The 18,761-nt window shown below is 41.7% G+C and overlaps 1 protein-coding gene and 1 non-coding gene across 6 annotated transcripts in view; both read left to right on the top strand.

The window, feature by feature from the left end:
• The window catches only part of FGF1 (fibroblast growth factor 1), a 107,165-nt gene that overhangs the window by 55,488 nt on the left and 32,916 nt on the right, over positions 1-18,761 (top strand). The window lies entirely within an intron of this gene.
• LOC129642598 (small nucleolar RNA SNORA36 family) lies at positions 9,549-9,672 on the top strand. Its single transcript, XR_008709850.1, has one exon. It is a non-coding gene; the product is annotated as a small nucleolar RNA SNORA36 family (small nucleolar RNA).

The raw sequence follows: 18,761 nt of genomic DNA, 5'->3' as shown, positions 1-18,761 counted from the left end.
AAGTGTGTACACCACATCTGGCCTGTACCCACGTCCACCTGCTGAGTCCCTGTCACCTCTCACCAGTGCATCTAGTTTCCCTGAACTCTTCTCCAGTACTTTTCCACTCAGCAGCCAGGGTGCCGTTTTAGAAATGCAAATCTGATCCTGTCAACCTATAACCTACATTGTTTGGTGGTCTTTAGACAAAGGCCTGCAGGGCCCTGCATGACCTGGCCCCACCAGCTTCCCCATCCACAGCCTTCTCACCTCACCTATAGTGGACTAGTTTCAGTTCCCTAAGTGAAACATGCCCTTTGTGGGCTCAGGATCTTTGCACACACTCTTCCTGCTGCTTTCTTCCTCTTGTTCACTAGGAATATAAATGCTCCTTCTTCCAGGAAGTCTTCCCATCTCCCAGGCTCTGTAAGTTACCTATTATGTAGTTTGGAAGGTGCCCTGGACTTCGCTGCTCTAACGTTTAGTTCACTGGGAATTTCTTTTATGGTAGGTCTTCCTCACTAGAATGCCAGGTTCAAGAGGACCTCATTGCATCTGCCTTCTTCTCCATTACATTCCTCATACCTGACATATAGTAGGTGCTCACTACATATGTGTCAAGTGAATGAATGAGTACTCAGATCTTTGAACAATTGAAAACAACTTTACCAAATAAATTATGAAGCAGAGAGAAATGAGAATACAACAGAACTGCATTGCAATTCCAAGCTGCACAACCCACTCACTCTGGAGGCCTGATTTAATCTTACTCTGGCTTGTACATTGTGATGAGGCCCCAGTTAATTCTTCAGAACTGGTTTCTGACTCAGTTCAGAGAAATCTGGGCCTTTCCATCAGGCTCTACCATGATCAGCAAGCCAGAACCTCAGAGCAAACCAGACCTAGTTGAGACACATTGCCTGCTGGTGGCCTGTGGCTCCCACAGCATAGAAAGGAAGGCCTTCCTCCCATCCCAGCCTCGCAGAGCAAAAGGGTTGAGAAGGACCTGGAGCCCTCACTCATTTCACCTTACCCTTTGTCTTATCCTGCCCCCGCCCCCACCCCCAGCAGGCACAAACAATAATTCAGCAAAGGAAATATGAGTAATGGAAAGAAAGAGAAAAAATAAACGTATCAAAATGGCAGTGTCCTCTGAGCCACTGCTTTTAAAGAAAACAACGTGAGTAGATTTAGAGTTATTTCAGTGCCTTTGCTAAAATGAGAAAAAGAACCAAGCTGGCCCTTCTAGGCTGAATTCCTTTCCTCTCTCTTGATGCATTAAAAAAAAAGAAGAAGAAGGATATCCCAAACTAGTGGTTCTCACATCCTGGTGTGTACCAGAATCCCTAGGGGAGGTCTGCTGAACTTGCAGGTGCCAGCCCCAACCCAGGCCCAGTGAATCAGGACCCCTGGGGAGGGGACCCTCACTGCAGTGAGGCACCACCTTGAGGAATAACCTTCAGGATGTGAAGGCAATGTCATGCCCTGTGCTTGCTTAGTAACACAGGGTCCAGGTAAGAGACTCACATCTTCTCCTGGGAACTGACAACCTTGATCATAGTAAAACACCACAAACTACAGTTAAGATTGGTAGGACAATGAAGGTTATCGATTTCGCCTTCTGGCAGAAAGGGGGATGGGACACAGATTCTATTCATTTCATTCACTTAAGTTGACACTGACTGAAGGGATCTCATAGGCAAGAACCTGTGCCAGGTGCAAAGGCAAAGTGACGACAGGGATGGAAGTAAGCATGAAAATGATGGTAACTCACAGGTATTGGCACCATAGAATGTGCTAGGTGCTTTACACGCATGATCTCATTTAATGCTCAACCAACCTATGGAGGTATTACTATTACTATTTCCATCGATGGATGAGAAAACCGAGGCATGGGCAATGACATGACTTGCCCAAACTCACCCAGCAAGTAAGTGCAGACCCAGACTGAAACCCAAGTCTTCCTAACTGTGCAATCCATCTCCCATGTGAACTGTTAGCACATAAGTGCTCTTGAGATAGCCAGCCCCTGGTTAATTATAATTAACAGGAAAGGCATAAGACAAGCAAAAGAATAGATACAAACTATATAGTTTCATGAAACAATGAGCCATCAACTTAGGGACACTGGATGAGTCTTATCCTGTTTAAGCTAACCACTTGGCTAAGGCTCTGTTCCCTGGATCTCAGGAGTCATGAAAGGCAAACCCTGGAAGCAAAGGAGCTGTTTTCCCTCCTCTGTGGAAGGATGAAGTGAGGGGATTTTAGAGAAAACCAAGTGGCCCTCCCAGCCTGTTTCTGCTGCACACAGAAGGGAGACCACAGGCTAAACTCAGAGGGAGACTGTATCGTTCAGTAAATGCCCTAAATACAAAGGATATTAATGATGTCATCCATGGTGAGCTGATCACATGCTGCACAAGTGCCACTCACTTTACACCTTCTTATCAAGTTGGATCTTTGCAACAACCTCACAAGCAGGTACCATTCAGGAGAGGAAACAGACTCAGAGAGAACAAGACACTGGCCTGGAAGCACACGCCATCTATGGAATTACACCTGCTGGTCGGAATCTCAGTGTTTCTACCCAGTGCCTTGGCTGTCCCTTACTTAAACTCTTAGACACAAGGACAGTACTAGGGATACTCAATGAGCAAGAACTCCCAGTTGTCTGCCATTCTGTATTTGGCTATGCCAAGCTGCGCCTCAGTCTGGGAGATGCTGAGTTCTTATTTCAGCAAGTGTTTACTGACTGCCTTCAATACACTGTGCTTCATGCTACACGAGAGCTCCACATTTAATGAGGTGTGTGTGGGGTCCCTTTGCAAGAATTCATTGTAAATTTATAAATTAATAGTGGATAAAATCACTCAGAGGTGATATCACAAGAGGTCTTGGAATTGCTGGACTGAACAGTCATCAGTACTAGGTGATTCACAGAGGAGGTGAGTTTTGAAGAGAAGTCAGGAGTGGTCTGTGAGAACTGAGAGATGAGGGCAGTGTAGCAAAGGAGTGAAGTGGCTTCAAGTGTCAAAGAGACAAAGGCTGCCTCCAAGGTCGCCTGAGCCAGTGCTGGTCCGGGCCATCTGCTCCCCAGGAGCCCAGGGCTCACTGGACTCTGCAAGCTCCACAGGCCCACACTGCTGGGAAAGCATGCTTCACGCTGGGTCACAGGCTTGGGAACGTGTCAGCAGATCCCACAGGCGGTGCCAGGCGCCCTCAGAGCAAGTGGAGGCAAAAGGAGCAGGGGCCCCAGTTTACGAGGGGACTTGGAAGCCAGTCAGCAGGTCAGAAGGTTTCAAATTAATTTCTCTACCTTGAAAAGCAGACATAGGAATAAGAAGGGAAATACTGATAATAAGTCAAGGGGTATAAATGGAACCTAAGCACGTAAAGGGTACAAACTTTCTGAAAATTTTGAGTAAAAAACTTAAAATGTATGTGCTTTTCCCTAGCAATTCTATTTCCATAAATCCTCCTAAGGACATAAAGGCCTGGTGGGTGAGGCTGCCTAGAGCAATTTTGTTCATAACATGACAGAGAGTACACAACCTAAATGTCTAACGATAGAGGCTTAGTTGACACAGTTTTGCTTGTACTTATAACCAAGTGCTATAATCCTATGTAGCCATTACAAATGGGATGTACGTAGGTTTACATTTATTAATGAAAAAAAATTATACATGTGATTCCACTTTCTTTAGACCAAGTCTGAATCAATTTAACAGAACTGAAACCATAGAGAATAAATCCTATGATCACTGGTAAATTAAATTAGATATCAATAACCATAACATATCTAGGAAAACTATATTTTCAATTGAACTACACATATAGAAAAAAAATAAAAGAAGAAATTACAAAATAGCTTAAGCTAAATGATATACAAAACCCAGCATACAAAAATTTGGGGAGGTAACTCAAGACAATTATTAGAAATTTTACCTTTAAGTGCTCACATTAAAATATTTTAAAAGCATTAAAATTGATGATCCAAGATTCTGCAGGAAAAGGCTTTGAAAAATAAAAGGGGAAAGTAAACTAAAATTAAGCAGTAAAAGGAAAAAATAAAGATAAAAGTAGATAGTAACAAAACAGAAATTAGGCAAACAATGCAGAAAATTAACAAAGCAGCAAGTTTTGTGTCGCAGGAAATCTGAGATATTTGTATATATGATTCACATATATGATTCCACTTTGTAAAATGCTTACATTTCCATGAATGGAAATGTTAAAAGGAGTTCTCTCTGGCTGACAGGATCATGAACAATCTTTTAAAACTTTTTACTGTTGTTTATCTGTATTTTCTAAATTTTCTATCACCTCCTTGTATTTCAGGATTTCTAAGGGGACTGACTGGCATTCTCTGCTTCTTTGTTGAACTGGTATAACAATAAAGCCTAAGTACTAACCCTTTGCTTCATCAGGTATGGTGCATGTGCCCCTGCTGCTACAGGAGAAGTTCTGAGTGGTGCTATGACATCTCGCAGGACCACTGTAGGGAGACCACTGTCCCCTTCAAAGTCTCCGTCAATCATTTTCACTGTTGAGGGAGAAAGCTTCATCTTGGTACAATTTTGTTTTCAACTCCCCTAGAATTGTCCAGAGAAGGCAATGGCACCCCACTCCAGTACTCTTGCCTGGAAAATCCCATGGATGGAGGAGCCTGGTAGGCTGCAGTCCATGGCGTCGCGAAGAGTTGGACACGACTAAGCGACTTTACTTTCACTTTTCACTTTCATGCACTGGAGAAGGAAATGGCAACCCACTCCAGTGTTCTTGCCTGGAGAATCCTAGGGACGGGGGAGCCTGGTGGGCTGCCGTCTATGGGGTCGCACAGAGTCGGACACGACTGAAGTGACTTAGCAGCAGCAGCAGAATTGTCATTCTCTCTTGATAACCAAAAGAGCTGAGCAGGCACAGAACAGCCCCTAAGAAGAAGCCAGTGACTGTGTCCTTCGATTTTATTGGTCTTGACCACTGCCTTCTACTGATGGGATATTTTTGTGATTATACTAGAGATATAAAGTCTCCTTTACACAAGGACATTGAACCACAGTAAAACTGCACTTTGGTAATAAGATTTTAAAGTAAGCAGATAATGAGCAGAGTGATCAAGGTGCAGCCCTGCAGCCCGGGCATAGTGGTGATGACCTCTGGCGAGAGTAACACCACTCCTCAGTGAGTGCCAGTGCGCAGCAGGCTATCCCAATAGCTCCCCCAGCTTTGACTTCTGTCTGCTTATCTCACCATTTCAATATAAAAACAACAGCATGAAAATAATAAAGGAAGAATTTGCTCAGATGGTGACCCGGGCAGAGGGTCAGAACAGGATTCCACACTTGTCCAGATAAGTCCTGCTGGAAGGATGATGGAAGAGGGAGGCTCCTAAGAGCAGACAGAATTTCTCTGTAACATGTGCCCTGTAGAAAGGCCTTTCCACAGGAAGAAGGTCAAGTCCAGTCTATTTTTATAAAAGCATTTCAAGTGGTTAGTGGACTTATTTCCTGTGGTTCCCAAGAATTCTGCAGCAGGCTCTCAGAAGGATGTTGGTGATAGGGAGCAGCGACTTGATGAGTGAGAATCAATAATTATCTCTATATTTGCTTCCCTTTTTTCTATAAAAATAATCCAAGGGAAAAACACTTGCTTTAGAAGAGCAAAGTTCATGACGACAGAGAGTAGAATAGGACATAAAAGTTCCTCAGTGTGTGGGAGAGTCCTTAGATCAAGATTTTGCAAGCTGAAGACCTATTTCTCCACTCATTCCCTTCCTTCCCTCACTTACTCAATAAAGGGCTGGGTGACTTCTCTGTGCCAGGCATGGTTTAGAGGCTGGGGAGAAGGTGGTGAATAAGCCCAGCTCTGTCCTCCAGGAGCTTACGGTTGAGTCAGGGAGAAAGATATAAAGCAAGTAAACACATGGGTGGACATACAATGAAATTACAAATGATGATAAGTGTTGAAAATGGAAAGAAAAAGAGGCAACAGAAGAGAACAATAGAGGCAGAGGGCAGCAGAACTTAGACAAGAGGTCAGGGAAGACCTCTGAGGAGGTGGCGCTTCAGCTGCCATCTGCAAGTTAGAAAGAGGTGGCAAAGGGTACTGCTGAGAGAGGGAACCATGTGATGAAGGCAGCCATGTGGAGATCACTGTGGACTCAAGGATCCAAGGGAACGGACTGGATGGAAAGTGATGAGCAAAGGGAGAGAGGAATGGGAGGTCAGGCCAGGTCATAGGGTCTCAGACCATGGTTAAGGATTTGAGTTTTACTTCATGGAAATGGAAAGTTACAGGTTTTAAGCCATGGAGTGATCACCTGAAATAGGTTTTAAAAGATTTTCTGACTCTGTGTATAGTACTGACTTGAGGGGACCAAGAACAAACAAGGGGCTACTTCAGACATCAAGACAGGAGCCAGTGGTGAACTGGGCTGGGTACTGGCAGTGGGTGTCAAGAACGTGAATCTGATAGCCCTTAGCTAGAGTCGAATGGCTTGATCATGAGCACTCAGAGAGGTCAACCAGCTAAAAGGGCTGGTACCAGGGTAGGATGAGGAAGGCACTTGCATTGGGCACAAAATATACTTAGAAATCAAAAGAAGTGATATTTTAATGCAAGACTTTTTAAAAATCAAATTTTATGCAGAAAAGTCCATGATGAACAAAATATCAAGCTTCTTTAAAAAGAGTATAAGTGCTGAGCTCTGTACAAGTGCTGAGCTAAGCCATTTAACAGAGCTGGGGCAAAAGGGGAAAATCAGTCATTGATCCTATCTTTACTGAAAAATTTGACGTTCTGTTCCTCACTTTTGTCCTGTCGAGCTGACCATCCCCATCTATAAAATAAGAGGCCATATGTAACTCTGCTCTAAAATAGACATGATGGAAGGGGAATTAATGACATATATCATCGAAAGCCCCATCAAGGGTTTAGGAATACAATATCATGAAAATGTTAGGAAATGTTCAGCCTTCTGACTGCCACACCCCATGGTCCCACCTAAACGTCTAGATTTATCAAATTCCAGAGGAGCCCCCTGAACCTGACAATGTTAAGGAGCCAAGGAATGTAGGCTCCTTGAAAGTCAAGAGGAATTATGTGCAAAAAGATGGCAGCCCAGAGAAGTAAGAAGGCTCTCTGACATTTCCCCTTACTATTTGTTGCTTAATCTGCCTTCAAAGGCCACTAATATAGAAGTGCCCCATTTTTCAAACCACTCCACCCAATGCAATGGCGCTTTGATCTCTAAAACATCAGAGGGGAGTAATGGATGGTAGAGGATGTTAGTGACTTTGAAAAGTCAGTTAGAAAAAAGAAATAAACAAGGACAGAAACCATGTGGAGTGGGAAGGATGAGAGCAAAGCATGCTTCCAGCTACCTGCCAGAACGAAAGACAACTCTCATGAGGCCATGTTTAACATCTGAGTGTACTGCCCTGGTTGTTGGTCCTGGGCTATCATTGTGATTTTCCTGATAAATGGTGTCTTGGTTGCAATGTGCATGTTCCTGGAGACACTAGCTATGAGGGGCAGAGTTATCTCTTAGTTGAGTTTCTTGGATACAAATTTCAACTTACTTCCAAGCTTTATCAAACACCAGCCATTTCCCGGGGCCTTTGGTGGTGATTTTCTCTTGCTCCATCCCCTTCCCATAAAGTCCCCCTGGTTCCCACCAATAGCTGAGCTATGTGTAGACCAATAGCTGAGCTATGTGGGCAACACCAGTGATGGGGTCACAGGGCCAAAGAGCCATCAGACGTGCTGAAACGGGGCAAGCAGTGCAAACTGGACACTGGTCCCTTTTGGACTTCTCATGTGGGATCAAAGACAGTAGGCAAGTGAAAGGAACCTATAAAAACAGCCAAAGTCCTAAAGAAATAACACAAAAGGAAACAATTTCACACTGCCTTGAGGCAAGCTCTGCAGGGACCAGGCTCTGGAAGGCTGGTGCTGGGGTGGGGGATTCTTTTCTTCCTGCCCTTTGGCTGTGACACCCACTGGGTCCCTCTGTGAATCCTGGGCCCTGCTCCCTGCCCGCTTCCTGCTGGACGCCTCCGCAGGAATGTAGCTCCTGGGGGCAGAGCTGGGGCCTCGTGGCCCACTTTCAAGATCCAGAATAGACTCTGACATGTGAAATGAGTTCCATGGGGTTTACATTCCTCTTTCGTATCCAAGCACCTTGCAACACAAAACCGCCTGCCAGGACTGCTAACTCTTCTTCCAGAGACATTTGGAAATCACTGTCTGGAAGAAATGTGAGTTTTGTCTTTTTGATATTTTAATGTTTTGAGTGAGCATGGGGCCCTTGGAAACGAGGTTGCCCCACAGAGGGGAGGCAGCAGGATAAACTGATGTCTCGAGACTGAGGGTTTTAGTCTTGGCTAAGTCATAGGTTTGCTTTGATAAGTCACTCAGCCTCTCTGCACCCCAGGTCTCTTGGCCAGAGAAAAAGGAGAGGCCTTCATCCATTCGGCATAACAGCAGGAAGAGCAAGTATGAAATGATTAAGTACCTAACGTACAGTCTATGTAACTGGCACTCCAAGAAGATAGTTTACTCATGTAAAATGCTTTGTGAAACCCTAAATGTTGTAAAAAAGTAAATAATCAACACATAGGATAAAACATACGCTCTTACTAACAACAGTCATAATACCTTCCATTTTCAAGGCACTCACTCACTACATGTAAGGCCCTTCCCAGGCCTCACTCTCTCCCGTCCTCATGGCACCACAATAGATCAGTCCTCTTAACAGCTTCCTTTTACCAATAAGGATCAGAAAAACTGAATGACTCACCAGGTCATGCAGGTAGTTAAAGACCCAACAGAAAATAAAAGCCATGTCTATGAGAACCTCCCTTTTTCATGGCCTTTCCAACACAGTAGGAAGGAAGATCTTTCCTCAGTCTGCCCAGTGACCTCAGACCTCACCCCAGCCCTTTAAAAGAAAGGCAAATGACTCTGCAGTGACAAAAGCCAAGAAAGATTTAGCCATTGTTGGGTTATTTGGGGCAAGCATCACAGTGACAATAAGGAAAGTGCTGGTGGGGGCCACTATACCCCTGGGGAAGACGATAGTCATGTGTCAAAGGAGAATCCGTCAAAGACTCCATTCAAGGAAAAAAGTACCTTCAGCAGAACACAGTCCAGGGGCCTCTGCAAGCTATGGAAGCTGGTGGAGTAAAATGAGTAGAAAAGCTAAGGATCACTTAATCCAACAGGCATTTTATTCTCTTCCTCATGTTTCTTTGGCAATTCAAATCATGGACTCTGGAGTCAGAAAAGTCTTTCTTCAGCTCTCAGTTTTCACATTTATGTAGCTGAGAGACTTCACTTTCACTTTTCACTTTCATGCATTGGAGAAGCAAATGGCAACCCACTCTAGTGCTCTTGCCTGGAGAATCCCAGGGACGGGGGAGCCTGGTGGGTTGCCATCTACGTGGTCGCACAGAGTTGGACACAACTGAAGTGACTTAGCAGCAGCAGCTGTGTGACCTTAAGACAAATTACTTAAGCTCTCTGAGTCTCAGGGTCTTTAGAAGCAAAATAGGGGACAAACAAGGAATGCCTTGAAGTTCAGTTCAGGGCAGCATCTCTGTTCTGTTAATTAAACTCAGGGACATCAAACTGGCTAGGGTAGCTGACGGCTAAAAAATATTTCTCCATGCATTTACCTCCTAGCCATAAAAACAAAGAAATAAAAGCAATGCCTGCCTAACAGAATTTCTTCAAGATTAATTAATATAATATATACAAAGCATTTAAGACAGTACCTGGTACATAGTAAATATTCTAGAAAAGGTCACTAATTTATTATTTATGGGTATGTCCAGGGGAGGCTATTGGGAAACATATGGTAGGGCAAGGCCTCAGCATTTCCAACGAGATAACAAACACATACTTCAAAAGACTGAGTTTGTAGAAGCCAAATTTTCTAGGTCAGGAGAAAAAAAAAAAAAAAAAAACAACTCAGCAAACAGACTCTTTCTATGAGCTGGAAGGTCTGCTGATTTCAAGAAAGGAATGTCCTTGCTGGGCTGGTCCTGGAGACTGTTAATTTGCACAACAGATTCAAAAGATTTTTGGAGACACATCAGTAAGAGGAGGCTAGAGGATGGGTGGAAAGGGTTGCTAGAGCCCCTGCAGAATCACTTTGCATTTGGCTCGAGGCCCTGGGGCTTTAAAGTGTCAGTCTGCAGGAAAGATGTTTCCATTGAAGATGTGTGCAGGTCTTCAGAAGGGCTGAGTGCCTGCTAGATGCTCTGGCCTGGGGTGTACCATTAAGCCCAGACAGACCTGGGGCCCACAGAACACACAGCTGCGCCAGGGAGCACTGTTTTTCCTCTTGAACAGAGGCCTTTTTCTCTAAGCATTTAAAAGAATTCCTGATGTCTAAACAAATGACGCTCTAAGGGGAAGTGTTTTGGGAATGGTTAAGCCAGACTGCAGAGGATTAAATTTGGGAATCAAGGGAAGGAATGAAGGATATTGGAGGAGATTCTTTGGAATGTGTGTGTCTGCTCGTATTTTCTACTCTTCATTGACGGGTATAAGACCTAAGGCTGGGACTGAGCCATTGGGTGACACAGCATAATTAAATGAACAGTCCCCACTTCCTGCTGGCTACACTTGGTCTAAGCATCTATGTCCCTCTTATCTGAAGCATAACTTCATGACTCCATACTTCTGGTATGGCCAGATTGTGAATACCTTAAAGGCAGACATTATGATTTCTACTACAGGTCCAGAATTCCTGTTTCGAAAAGACTTAGATATGTTTCAAAATCCAGAATTTGGGAGATTTTAGAAAGGTAGTATGGTGTGTATATTGTATATGATGGAACAATTCCAGAGGTGTCTGGCATAATAGCCTAAAATCAAGCATGTTAGTAACTCTGCACCAGATTATATAAATATTAACACAAAATGGAATTAAAAAAAAAAAAAACTTTAAAAAGTCTCAGGACAGTTTGTGTCAGGTTTTGCCATATTTGAATTATGAAAGGACTTCTGGTTTTCAGAGTCTTTTGGTGTTGGAGAAGACTCTTGAGAGTCCCTTGGACTGCAAGGAGATCCAACCAGTCCATTCTAAAGGAGATCAGTCCTGGGTGTTCATTGGAAGGACTGATGCTGAAGCTGTAACTCCAATACTTTGGCCACCTCATGCGAAAAGCTGACTCATTGGAAAAGACCCTGATGCTGGGAGGGATTGGGGGCAGGAGGAGAAGGGGACGACAGAGGATGAGATGGCTGGTTGGCATCACTGACTCGATGGACATGAGTTTGGGTAAACTCTGGGAGTTGGTGATGGACAGGGAGGCCTGGAGTGCTGCGATTCATGGGGTCTCAAAGAGTTGGACACGACTGAGCGACTGAACTGAACTGAACTGAATTTCAGAATTATGGATTAGGGATTTCAGGCCTTTTAAAATTTTATTTTATTCTTCCTTCTTTTCTTTTGCAAATTTTCAGAACATCTGCAGCATCCTGCCCTTAACAGGTGCAGAGTAGAAGTTATCTTAAAAAAAAATGACATTTTGATCTCCCTCATGTAATATCTGATTCTGGAAGCCAGGGGATAGTTTATTCTCAATGACTTTGGGATTCTTAAGGATTAGAAGAATACTAAATTAAAGAGTATTGGAGATGAAGACAAATGAAACATAGATTTTCTATCATCCTGGACAGTAACACACACAAACCCATAGTATATCATAGTCAACACCTAACCAAATGAGAAAAGAGCATCAGTGCATGTCAATGACATGAAAAATTTCTACCCTATCACTTAAAAAATATTTTCAAATATTGCTAAAATATCAGTAAACATTAAAAATCAACTTTGTTCAATTTTAATAGCACAGATAAGTGGCAAACCCAAACAATAAGATACATGGAGGCTAGTAATCAAGCTAACATATACTGAATGCTTACAAGTTTTCAAGTGCTGGGCTCAGTGCTTTGCATGTATTATTATTCATGGCTTACAGAACTACATGAAGTAGCTGCTACTATGGGGGCCCCATTCTGGTGATGAGGAGTTAAAAAAAAAAAAAAGACACCCACTAGTGAGTGTCCAGCCAGAACTCCAACCTGAGTTTGGCAGTCAGAGGAAAAAAAGGAAGGAAGAAAGGCAGGGAGGGAGAGAGGGAAAGGAAGAATAGAGAGAGATAAAGTCTTTTCTTACAGCATTTGCCAATTTCTGTGGTGTAAATACTCTCCCTGGGGCCAATTTACAAGTTATTAATGGTTCAACAACCGGCTAGCAAAACTCATGAATTAGTAAATTGGCTTTCGCAAACTTGTAGGAGTCATCTCCTACATGCCACTGTCAAGTCCATCCCATGGCCATGTCCATAGTTTACTGCTAACTTTGGAAGATGAGATTTCAGCTCATGGAACAGATCTGGCTTAGGAAGAACACGCAGAAGTGATAGCCCAAACCAGTGAGTCATGGCTCCATTCCTTCCTCAGTCCTGGTGCAGACCTGGTACACACCAAGAGTAGAATAGGAAATAGGGGAGAACACACTTGTCTCCCTCTCCTCACCAGAGGGTATGAAGTGGGTCCCTGCCAACCTGACACTCCCTGGCAGAAATAACAACACCTGGAACCTTTTTCCAGACCCTACCAACTTTCTCTAGGTGAGACAAGGAGGTCAGACTTGAGATCAAAGGGTCTGATCCCTTCCTTTAAGATCTTGAATTTCCCTAACATTTCCTTCGAAGTAGTAAATAAGTATCTTCTACAAGATGAGAACCAGGTTTTGGCCTGCTTTTAACATAGGATAGGATATTCCAGACCTAATCTGAACCAAATTAAAATACATGTAGGCTCTTGGCTTAGCTACTCTGTTAACACCTTTAGGACACCACCTTCTAATTAGGTGTCCTGATTATATGTTTCCATGAGAGGCTCCCAAGAAGGGACTGGTCTGGTACTCAATCAACAGAAATGCACATAACACTGATTATGTCAAGCCATTTGCTAAGTTCTGTGTCTAGAAAGAAAAAGCACAGTTTCTGTTCCAGGGCCTTGGAGACTAATGTAGGAGACAGTCAAGCAAACATAGTCAAATTATATTCATTCACTCTTTCAACAAATATTTATCAAATGCCCATTCAGTAACAGGCATTTTGCCAGGTACTAGGATACCATGGTGAGCAAGACAGATTGGTGTGTATTATCATGGAGCTGACAGCTCAGTCACAAAAAGACAGTAATTAAATAATCATAAGAATGAAGGTGTAATTAAAAACTGAAATAAGAGCTCTGAAGAAATGTTAAATGGTCCTGGGAGAACTAGAGGAACCTAATCCAGTTAATGGAAGTCAGGCAAGGCTTGAGGAAATGAGAACTGAACTAAGACTGGAAAAAAAAAAGTAGGAGCTAACCAGTTAACTCTTGAGTAAGGTAGTAAGGTAGAGGGGAAGAGGAGAACGGTGCTCCAGAGAGAGGGAATAGCATAGGTAAAGGTTTTAAGCGGGGTGGGAATCCATGTTTTCAAGGAAGTAGAAGCTTAGAAAGAGAACATGAAGGGGCATTAGTAGGGGTAGAGGCCAGGGCTGGTCCTCACAGAACCCTGCTGTCCTTGTTCTGGCCTTACTCTTTATCCCAGAGCAACTGGAAAATAATAAGTGGCTTAAGTAGGGAATATGTACAGCAATTACACCTAGTGCTATGACAGAATAAATGGAATGCTGCTGTGGGAGCATTAGGAAATCAACTAATCTCAACTGCTGTCTGTGGAATGGAGGAAAAGTAGGGAGGTCAGGGCTGGGGACGTGTCCAAACAGGCTTTCTGGAGGAGGAAATATCTGAGATGAATTTTTGAAAGATGAGTATGACTTAGGCAGGCCACAGTGGAAGGGTGGAAGAAGGGAGAGAGAGAGAACGCGACTGGGTGATTGTGACAAGGTTAGGTGTGACAGATGAGGAAAGGCTATAGGTCATAGGTTTGGGTTTTATCCTGACGGCAGCAGAGAACCCACTGACACAGTCAAAGGTCTTCAATAGGAGAGAAATGCTCATTTTCATACGTTAGAAAGGTCACTGGCAGCAAGGTAGAAAGTGGACTGGAAGAGAGCAGTGCTGGAAAAGAGAGGCCACTGCTGCCCATCTCAGCAGCCCAGGTGAGAGAAGGTGTTACGCTTGCTCTCAGGAGCATGGTGAAAATGCAAGACGGAGGGTGATGCGAGCAGACACTGAAGAGGCACAGTTGAAAGGGCTTTGTCACATGTGGGATGGGTGTCAGTGATTTCTACTCTAACCAAAGAATAGTCTCAACAAAATTCTATTTGTGTTGAGTCTTACTTTATGACTTTGAACATGGTCAATTTTTGTAAATGCTCTGTGTGTCCATGAGAAAAATGGTGTTCACTAATTGTTGGGTATAGGGTTCTCTTATATGGTTCATTCAATTAAGCATGTTAATTTTGTATTTTGATCTTCCACATCTGTAGTATTTTTTGTCTATTTGCTCTATTATTTATGATAAAAATGTGCTAAAATCTCTCACCATCATTGTGAACTGGTCAACAACTTCTCTTCATATATTTGTCCATTTTCATTTTTGAGGCTACTTCATTAAGTATACACAGGCTTTGAAGTTTTACCCCTCTCTGTTGAATTGATCCAGTTACCATTATGCAGTGATCCCTTTTATCCCTGATCATTCTTTTTGCCATAGACCTATTTTATATTATTAATATATTAATATTGCTATACTAACTTAAATTTTTGTTAACTTTTGGTGTCTATTTTTCATCCTTTTTCTTTTAACCTTTCTGTTTCCTCACGCTTTTAATGCATCTCTTGTAATCAGGGTAGATGGATTTTTTAAAAAATCAAATAACTAGCAAATTTAGCCCATATATATTTATTGTGATTATAAATATATTTGAATTTATTTCTGCCACTTAATTATGAGCAATGTTTTTAAAAGTTTCTATTAGTTTTCTCTTTTTTTCTAGATTCTTTTGGATCAGTAGAGTTTTATTCATTTCATTTCTTTTCCCTTATACCTGTCAGTTTCTGGTTGAAATGAATACATTCTATTTCTTTTAACATGTATATTTGACTTATCAAAATCTAAGGTAAATGAGTATCTCTAAGGAAGAGTTCAGGCTTTTCGGTCACACCATTCAAAGAGATGAGATAAAGGGCATGGGGTATATTTGAGGCCAAAGGTGAGATCTATTTTATATATACTGAATTTGAGGACACATACCCAATTATCACTTTTAACAGATGCCTATGCACTTACCTTCAATGGCTTAATACACTTTGCAAAACATCCTCCTTTATGGGTATTCTGCATTGCTTAAGCAGTGACAGAAATTAAAAACAAAATTAAAAAATAATAAACATCAGTGGTTGTCTTCCTTTGATTCTTAGAACCATGTCTTCCCCTCTGACCTCGCCCAGGGCCACACTGAACACAAGTGTCCTAGAAACAGCAAGCCTCATGAACATTCCTTAAATAACAAGAATTGAGTCTGAAACAGTGACCTGGATTCTCTCTCACATTAACCATGGCTTACCTGTGCCTCCTCCATCTTTTCCACTGTGTTTGCGGCTTGAATGATGAGGGAGGAAGGGCTTAGCTAATTTCTGCCAAATATTAGAGGGGAGAAAAACTCTATTTCCATACCAGCTGAAAAAATTATTTTATAATATAAATTTTTAAATTTTAATTGGAGGCTAATTACTTTACAATGTTGTATTGGTTTTGCCATATATTGACTTTAATCTGTCACAGGTGTACATGTGTTACCCATCCTGAACCTCCCTCCCACCTCCCTCCCCATACGATCCCTCTGGGTCATCCCAGGGCACCAGCCCCGAGCATCCTGTATCATGCATCAAACCTGGGCTGGCGATTTGCTTCACATATGATAATACACGTTTCAATGCCATTCTCCCAAATCATCCCAGCCTCTCCCTCTCCCACAGAGTCCATAAGACTGTTCTATACATCTGTGTCTCTTTTGCTGTCTCGCATATAGGGTTATCATTACCATCTTTCTAAATTCCATATATATGCATTAGTATACTGTATTGGTGTTTTTCTTTCTGGCTTACTTCACTCGTATAATAGGCTCCAGTTTCATCCACCTCATTAGAACTGATTCAAATGTATTCTTTTTAATGGCTGAGTAATACTCCATTGTGTATATGTACCACTGCTCTCTTATCCATTCATCTGCTGATGGACATATAGGTTGCTTCCATGTCCCGGCTATTATAAACAGTGCTGTGATGAACATTGGGATACACATGTCTCTTTCAGTTCTGGTTTCCTTGGTGTGTATGCCCAGCAGTGGGATTGCTGGGTCATAAGGCAGTTCTATTTCCAGTTTTTTAAGGAATCTCCACACTGTTCTCCATAGGGGCTGTACTAGTTTGCATTCCTACCAACAGTGTAAGAGGGTTCCCTTTTCTCCACAGCCTCTCCAGCATTTATTGCTTGTAGACTTTTGGATAGCAGCCATTCTGAAGGGTGTGAAATGGTACCTCATTGTGGTTTTGATTTGCATTTCTCTGATAATGAGTGATCTTGAGCATCTTTTCATGTGTTTGTTACAGCTGTATGTCTTCTTTGGAGAAATGTCTGTTTAGTTCTTTGACCCATTTTTTGATTGGGTCGTTTATTTTTCTGGAATTGAGCTGCAGGAGTTGCTTGTATATTTTTGAGATTAATTATTTGTCAATTGCTTCATTTGCTATTATTTTCTCCCATTCTGAAGGCTGTCTTTTCACCTTGCTTATAGTTTCCTTTGTTGTGCAGAAGCTTTTAATTTTAATTAGGTCCCACTTGTTTATTTTTGCTTTTATTTCCAATATTCTAGGAGGTGGGTCATGGAGGATCCTGCTGTGATGTATGTCGGAGACTGTTTTGCCTATGTCTCCTCTAGGAGTTTTATAGTTTCTGGTCTTATGTGTAGATCTTTAATCCATTTTGAGTTTATTTTTGTGTATGGTGTTAGAAAGTGTTCTAGTTTCATTCTTTTACAAGTGGCTGACCAGTTTTCCCAGCACCACTTGTTAAAGAGATTGTCTTTTCTCCACTGCACGTTCTTGCCTCCTTTGTCAAAGATAAGGTGTCCATAAGTGCATGGATTTATCTCTGGGCTTTCTATTTGGTTCCATTGATCTATATTTCTGTCTTTGTGCCAGTACCATACTGTCTTGATGACTGTGGCTTTGTAGTAGAGCCTGAAGTCAGGCAGGTTGATTCTTCCAGTTCCATTCTTCTTTCTCAAGATTGCTTCGGCTATTCAAGGTTTTCTGTATTTCCATACAAATTGTGAAATTATTTGTTCTAGCTCTGTGAAAAATACCGTTGGTAGCCTGATAGGGATTGCATTGAATCTATAGATTGCTTTGGGTAGTATACTCATTTTCACTATGTTGATTCTTCTGATCCATGAACACAGTATATTTCTCCATCTATTAGTGTCCTCTTTGATTTCTTTCACCAGTGTTTTATAGTTTTCTATATATAGGTCTTTTGTTTCTTTAGGTAGATATATTCCTAAGTATTTTATTCTTTTAATTGCATTGGTGAATGGGATTGTTTCCTTAATTTCTCTATTTTCTCATTATTAGCATATAGGAATGCAAGGGATTTCTGTGTGTTGATTTTATATCCTGCAACTTTACTATATTCATTGATTAGCTCTAGTAATTTTCTGGTGGAGTCTTTAGGGTTTTCTATGTAGAGAATCATGTCATCTGCAAACAGTGAGGAGTTTTGCTTCTTCTTTTCCAATTTGGATTCCTTTTATTTCTTTTTCTGCTCTGATTGCTGTGGCCAAAACTTCCAAAACTATGTTGAATACTAGTGGAGAGAGTGGGCACCCTTGTCTTGTTTCTGACTTTAAGGGAAATGCTTTCAATTTTTCACCATTGAGGATAATGTTTGCTGTGGGTTTGTCATAGATAGCTTTTATAATGTTGAGGTATGTTCCTTCTATTCCTGCTTTCTGGAGGGTTTTTATCATAAATGGATGTTGAATTTTGTCAAAGGCTTTCTCTGCATCTATTGAGATAATCATATGGCTTTTATTTTTCAATTTGTTAATGTGGTGTATTACATTGATTGATTTATGGATATTGAAGAATCCTTGTATCCCTGGGATAAAGCCCACTTGGTCATGATGTATGACCTTTTTAATGTGCTGTTGGATTCTGATTGTTAGAATTTTATTAAAGATTTTTCCATCTATGTTCATCAGTGATATTGGCCTGTAGTTTTCTTTTTTTGTGGCATCTCTGTCAGGTTTTGGTATTGGGGTGATGGTGGCCTCATAGAATGAGTTTGGAAGTTTACCTTCCTCTGAAATTTTCTGGAAGAGTTTGAGTAGGATAGGTGTTAGCTCTTCTCTAAATTTTTGATAGAATTCAGCTCCGAAGCCGTCTGGACCTGGGCTTTTGTTTGCTGGAAGATTTCTGATTACAGTTTCAATTTCCGTGCTTGTGATAGGTCTGTTAAGATTTTCTATTTCTTCCTGGTTCAGTTTTGGAAAGTTGTACTTTTCTAAGAATTTCTCTATTTCTTCCAAGTTGTCCATTTTATTGGCATATAATTGCTGATAGTAGTCTCTTATGATCCTTTGTATTTCTGTGTTGTCTATTGTGATCTATCCTTTTTCATTTCTAATTTTATTGATTTGATTTTTCTCCCTTTGCTTCTTGATGAGTCTGGCTAATGGTTTGCCAATTTTATTTATCCTCTCAAAGAACCAGGTTTTGGCTTTGTTGATTTTTGTTATGGT

This window comes from Bubalus kerabau, chromosome 1 (genome assembly GCF_029407905.1).
Source record: "Bubalus kerabau isolate K-KA32 ecotype Philippines breed swamp buffalo chromosome 1, PCC_UOA_SB_1v2, whole genome shotgun sequence".
In the NCBI taxonomy this organism is placed as follows: Eukaryota; Metazoa; Chordata; class Mammalia; order Artiodactyla; family Bovidae; genus Bubalus; species Bubalus kerabau.
Note: the sequence above shows the minus strand (reverse complement) of the source record. Positions and strands in the feature narration are given on the sequence as shown.